Consider the following 6,619-nt stretch of genomic DNA (forward strand, 5'->3'; position numbering starts at 1 on the left):
ATCCACACCTTTGTCAGGTGGGGGTTAACTTCACACAATCGTGTTAAGTCAGTCAGTCTTGTCAGCTTTTGTCAGTCAGTCAGTTCCCCAGTTTTTATTTTCATTCATTTTTCATTCAGTCATTCTTTCTTTCTTTGCTAATTGTGGAAATTATCATCGCATTTCGTTTCCACCCTCAGCAAAATGACGACATTTCAAAAAGAAAAAGAATTTAGACTGGATTATCTCACTGAATCCTTTTGGACAGGGACTTGTTTCCTTAATTGTCCCAATAAGTGGCTTTCTCCTGAGCCCATTTTAATTTTGGAGAAACTCACTTGTAACCGTTCGCAACAACATGTTGTGTAGTTCTTCCTATTCAAATGTTCGGATCTGCTTAGATGACAGAAAAATTATCAAACAAAACTTTTAGTGCACTGTGAAAGTAACAAAATAAAAAGAATAAAAGAAAAGAAAAGAAAGGAAAGGAAAGAAAGGCCTTGTTAAATCATGACACATGTTCTTCATTTCAGGGGGATAAATCATACCAAACCTAATTGGCAGGCTCAACTTAGTAACAAAAGACAAATCAACAGCCAGTTTAATCTTAAACATTCATCCAATCAGCCACACCACACACAACATACAGCATAACCCTGTTGTCTTATTAGATATGAGTTTAATCCCCAGGTCTGTGCTTTTCACTCATTTAGGCCACAGACCTATTTTATTCAGTTTTCCTTCTTTCCCCGTCATCACAAAATATGTGACATGTTGACATGTACTTCACAAAACAAGTTTGTTCTGACGTATTCAAAGTTGTGTATCTTGGTGCAGGATTCACCCGCACATCAAAACTAGGAAACTCAGTGTTTTAGAGTCTCCACTCTAACAGGCTCCAACACATCCCATTCACTTGTGCTAGAATTCAGTCACCTTTCCTTAATCTAATAATGATCAACTAATTTGCATATCAGCTATTAACCCACCAAGTTGACAGGACAACAGAAATGCATGTTCAAAATGTTATCACAAAAATAGAATTTCCCTCATACAGTAAATTACTTGTGTTGCATCAATCAAGCAGAAAGCATCTCCCAATTTACTGTATTAACAACTAAATGTATTGTCTGATCACTGGTTGGTCAAACCAGAATCTTTTTTCCCCACAAAAGTTAAAATGTTGTCCTGTAACCTAGAGAGTCAATTGTCAGCATTGGACAAATTCAGCATTTGATAACAAGCTGATTTTCATTGCATGTGTGTGTTATTAAGCAGGTTTAATCGATGTCTGTGGAGCTGCATATCCAGCAGGGCATGTTCTTAAAGCTGCCTTTCCTACACATTTCTCTGCTATTATTTGATCATTTCTTAACTACTTTACTATGAGTCCACTGGTCTTTGCATCAATTTTCATCACACTAAGTGACTTGGACAAGACGACAAACAGAATCTCATGCTTAAGATGCTGTCTAATCTTCATGAACTCTCTTGTGTTTGTAAGTGTTAGTATGGTTAATACATTTTCTGTTTGTGTGTGTTTTATGTACCTCTCTCAATACGTTTTCATTATTCTCATCACTGCTTGAACAACACACATCTCTCTTTCTGTTTTTTTTATTTTAATAACTGTTCTTTCTCAAAAACAGAAAGTGGGATTGCAGTTGTTTCAGGCTGAGAAACACCAAACACTCTTCATGTTATCAGTCATATTTCATCAACACAAATATTTTCTTTCTTTGTGTCCACTGGGCAGGTGACCTGCAGAAACATGTCTGCCCCAGCTGGAGACCTTTTCACTCACATACTTTTACACCTCTCTGTAACCCACACATACCATGACGTCAGACACAATCACCTGCTTTTCTCCAAAACAAAAACATGATGCTGATGTTACAGAAGTCTCACACACATGAATCAGGATGCAGAAAAGCTGTTGCCCATATGAGGTGCGAGGAAGAAACTGAACTCACGGATAGCTGCATGCTCGAGATATCATAGCTCTGTTTCCCTCCCCTCTGATACGTTCAACCAGCTCCTGCTCTGAGTATGTGTAGCTTGCGCATCAGCTTAGAAGCGACTGCATACAAAACGACAATCAGACTCACTCACACAGACCACGTCTGGCCCGCACATGCACACAAAATAGGCCTACCACTTACGTCTACACGCACAGCTTGCGCACTCTCTGTTGAAAGCTCTCAAACACCCCTTATGGCGGAGAATTCAACCATCGGACACTCTCCTAACGCCCCAAATGGCGGAGATTCCGAACTCTCCTCACGACGGAGTTACCGAACCTTGGTAGTCTCTATGCCCCACACGGTGGAGAAGCCTGCATCTCTCTCACGCGGCTAGCGCGCTCCCGTACCTGCGTTCAACGCACAGCACGTAGCCGCTCTCTAAGGCCTTCTGTACTCATTGTTCGTGTTGTTTCCGTTCACGGGAAGAGTCTCTGGATCCCGTCAATCGTCATCCATCCCGAGGGGAGTTCAGACGCAAACTGTCCGGCCTGGTGACAAAGTTAAGCTCCAGGTCTTTCAACAGGCGCCCCAGACGCTGGCTGCTAGCAGACTTCGGCGGCGTCATCTCCCTCTCCTCGGTGGATGCGCTGTGTTGGGATCCAGCTTGAAGGACCAAATAAATGTTGTGTCTGTGTTCCCACAAGCCCCGCTAGTTTAGAGACTTATTCATCATGAAGAAAACAAGACAGTCAGCGATCAATTTACTTGCAAGGAAGGCCTCGTCGGTGTCTACCACAAAATGACCCCAAATCCGGCCTCCGCTTGCTGCCTTTTATTGGGAAAACAGTTCAACACAATACACATCACAGCAAAAGCACCTCCCACCGTAAAACCCCCCAAATGGTTCTAAGACAAGGCACTATGTGTGTGTATGTGTAAACATCTGTATGCATGTGCAAGAACGTGTGTGTATGCATGTGAGAATGTGTGTGTTTGAGTGAGTGTGTGAGAATGTGTGTCTCTCTGTGTGCGTGACTTCCAACTGTTTCTAACAACATCCTTGGTCATAAAATGTTAATCCCCCCACACCCAATATATGGTTCAATCCCTGTATTGGTTCACCATGCACAACACAGTGAAGCCATAAAAAGGGCAGGAAGCTTACCAAATATCAAACAACCCTTCACAAGGATGTGCTTGTGATAGAACACTACAGCCCCTCCAGAACCTCGAGAGGCTGGGGAGGGGGACAAAGGAATTCCTTTCATCACAGAGTTAAAACAATGTAGAGATGGTAAGCATAAAAATGACAACATTTAACAATTCACTTTAACACTATCCTTCATCTCTAAAATACTCGAAAAAGTAGTTGCAATTCATCTTCATTCACACCTGATTAATAATAACATCTATGAGAGATTTCAATCTGGTTTTCGTTCAAGTCACAGTACAGAAACTGCTTTACTTAAAGCAGGGGTGTCCAAACTCTGGCCCGCGGGCCAACTGCGGTCCGCAATCCATTTTTAATTGGCCCGCAAGTAATTTTATAAATAGAATAGAATATGGCCTGCACTTCAACTTTTGCTTGAGTGTATTGCACTTCTTAGTTTTAACACCAGGGGGAGCTACTGTTGATCAAGGCAGTTGCTCCACCAAAAAGGACAATCACAGAAGAAATTTACCCCAAGTTACTAAACATGGCAGAACCAAAGAAGCGAAAGGTAGAAAATGAATGCAGAAAATTTCAGACATTGTGGGAGACTGAATATTTCTTCAAAGAATTCAAGGGGAAGTGTTTCTGTTTGATCTGCACTGAAACTATGGCAGTTATGAAAGAGTATAATGTATGACGTCATTATGAAACCAAACATCAGGCCTATGCATCCTACACTGGTGCTGAGCGAGAGCAGAAATTAAAGCAAATGGTAGCTCTCCTGCGGGGTCAGCAACAGTATTTTTTTCGTGCTCAAAGGTCCAGGAAAAGGCTACAATAGCCAGCTATGAGGTCACCCAACTCATCGCAAGACATGGCAAGCCTTTTTCAGATGGAGACCTAATAAAACACTGCCTCGTTAAAGTCACCGAAATAATGCGCCCGAAAAAAGTGCAGGACTTCAACAACGTTAGCATGTCCAGAAATTGTGCAACGCATTGAAGACTTGTCAGCCAACATTAAACTGCAACTGTCTGATAAAGCTGTGCTTTTGATTTTTACTCCATCGCATGCGATGACAGCACCGATGCCACAGACACCGCACAGCTGCTATTTTTTTTGCGGGGAGTGGACGAGAGCACGTGCACCGAGGGCGTAGATTTGGCATGGACGGAAGGGACATGTCCCCACCAATATCCAGCGATTATTGAATTGTCCCCACCAATAATTTGATCTCTTCGAGTAAAGAAAAACAAAACCGATAGAAATTTAAAAAAAAAGCGATCTGTCAACGTCTCATTCACCCAGCGGTGCAGAAAGAGTTAAATTAGTTCTCTACTGGAGTCCTATATCATGTGACAAATATGGCCAATGTGATTGGCTGTGCCTTTCAGGGAGCTCTGTTTAGTTTTAGCACCATTCTCGTCCTGCGCTGCGAGGGCCTGCAAGGAGGAGGATGGCAGCAAAAAGAACCTGGATATAAGAAAGTATTTTTCAAAGAAACCTGTAAGTCACTTAAAGTCAAGTTCACTCATAAAATCTGTCCATCATAATAACGTTACAGGCTATGCAAGGCAATACATGCCAACCCTCCCGTTTTTTCTCGGACAATCCCGAATTTCAGTGCCCCTCTTATTACTCTTTCTGGGTTGCAAAATAAACTTTTAAAAAAATTTCAGGCGAGAATGTAGCTGTGCAAACTTCAAATATCTGAACCGGAGAGAACAGCAAACTCTCGGCAGATCGTTTTAGGCTTTGGCCCACATCAGTCTAAAATTGTATGTAACCATGAATAACGTGTTGCCATGTCCACCAGGAGAGACTGGACAGTATAGATGTAAAACAAATATGCCAGCAGTTTATCTCAGTTAATAAGAGGAGCAGGCATGTGTTTGGCTCCTTCACATAGTGGACATTGAGTTGTTGTGTGGGACACCAGTAGTCCATGTCTGTTGCTATAACAGTAGTTCATGTTTAGAGTAAAACATCCCAGCTCACTGAGTTGATCGGGGCAATAGTGCCTAAAATGTTGCATAATTTTGCTGAGAGATCTTTTACTTTGTGGTAATCTTAGATGAGTAGTTTTATGGACAAAAACCACCAGGTCATTCAGTGTTCCCTTAGTGGTAATGTATAAGAGATGTTGGTGTACTATAACTGAAGTAATGTTGTTAAGTCCTAAAAGTCATATTCTTTTATTGTCATGACTTTATTTTAAGCTATTTTTTATTTTTGTATGATACCTGATTTATATGGATAATGGCTGAAGTAAACTAAAGTATAAAAGTATAAAATACTTAGTCAGTCATTTGTTTAATAGTAATTTAACATTATATAATTCACATATAAAACTTTGAATTGTAATTTTAAATGGTTTAAAAGCACGTAGAATAGCATATGTAGGCAAGTATATTTCTCCTTTTTTTTTTTATTATCAAGAAGCAAAGACAAAAAGGAAAAAAAAAGAAACAGGGCAGGGTTCAGTGGTTGAATCATCCGTCCCCACCAATGCCAAAACCAAATCTACGCCCTTGACGAGCACTTTAGGTGAGTAAAAAATATATTCCACAGTACCCGTGTGTTAATGTGCAGGTACACATGCTTCAAATATAAAATAATGCGCATTAATTCTGTCACTACCCTGCTTTTGCGCACCACTTTCTTATATGCGTTTTTCTTGTTAACACACAGAGTACACACCGCTGTGCACAGCACACGCACACACAAAGTCAGCTGATCTCATCTGAGGCAGATCTGCTCCTTGATCAAGTGACATTTGTCTGGATTTTTGGCACGAGTGGCGTACAATCAGCACCGCAGCTGGATGGCCCGATTTACATACCCAGCGCAGCTGATACTCACCAGAATAATTTACTAAAATTATATGCACTCCTGTTATTAAGTCCAGTTCAGTCTGTTAATATTGATAACGGTTTCAAACGAACGTTAATAGGTGTGTTGCTAAGCCTAATAACTTAAATAACAAACTTGAAATGTACCCGTCCCATTTTCCCCTTTATTGTTTTCTCTCTGTTCTGTAAATCTTCTGTCTAAGAAGAAATCTGAGGCTGCTGTTCTGACAATGAGCTACCAAAGCTTTTTCTGAATAAATCAATAAAGATCCATTTATGGAAAGCTGTGATGAAGGCAGTTTTGTCTTTAATTATATTCAACAATATAACATATTCGACCACTTTTAAGTGATTTTTCTAACTTTAATACACTAAAGTTAAGGTTATATACCTAATTTCTAGTAAGTGGCCCAGCCCCTCCTATATTTCTATGTATGTGGCCCTCTGTGAAAAAAGTTTGGACACCTATGACTTAAAGTCACTTATGATCCTCTAATCGAAACTGACTCTGGTCTTCTCACCATTCTCGTCCTTTTGGATCTCTCACGCTGTCCTTCTTACCAGACTTTCCTCTCTCGGCATCTCTGACACACCCCTAGCCTGGTTTCAATCATATCTCCTTGACCGCTCCCAGTTTGTTCAAATGAAATCATTGCGCTCTCGTCTATTCC

This window comes from Neolamprologus multifasciatus, chromosome 4, assembly GCF_963576455.1.
Source record: "Neolamprologus multifasciatus chromosome 4, fNeoMul1.2, whole genome shotgun sequence".
Classification (NCBI taxonomy): Eukaryota; Metazoa; Chordata; class Actinopteri; order Cichliformes; family Cichlidae; genus Neolamprologus; species Neolamprologus multifasciatus.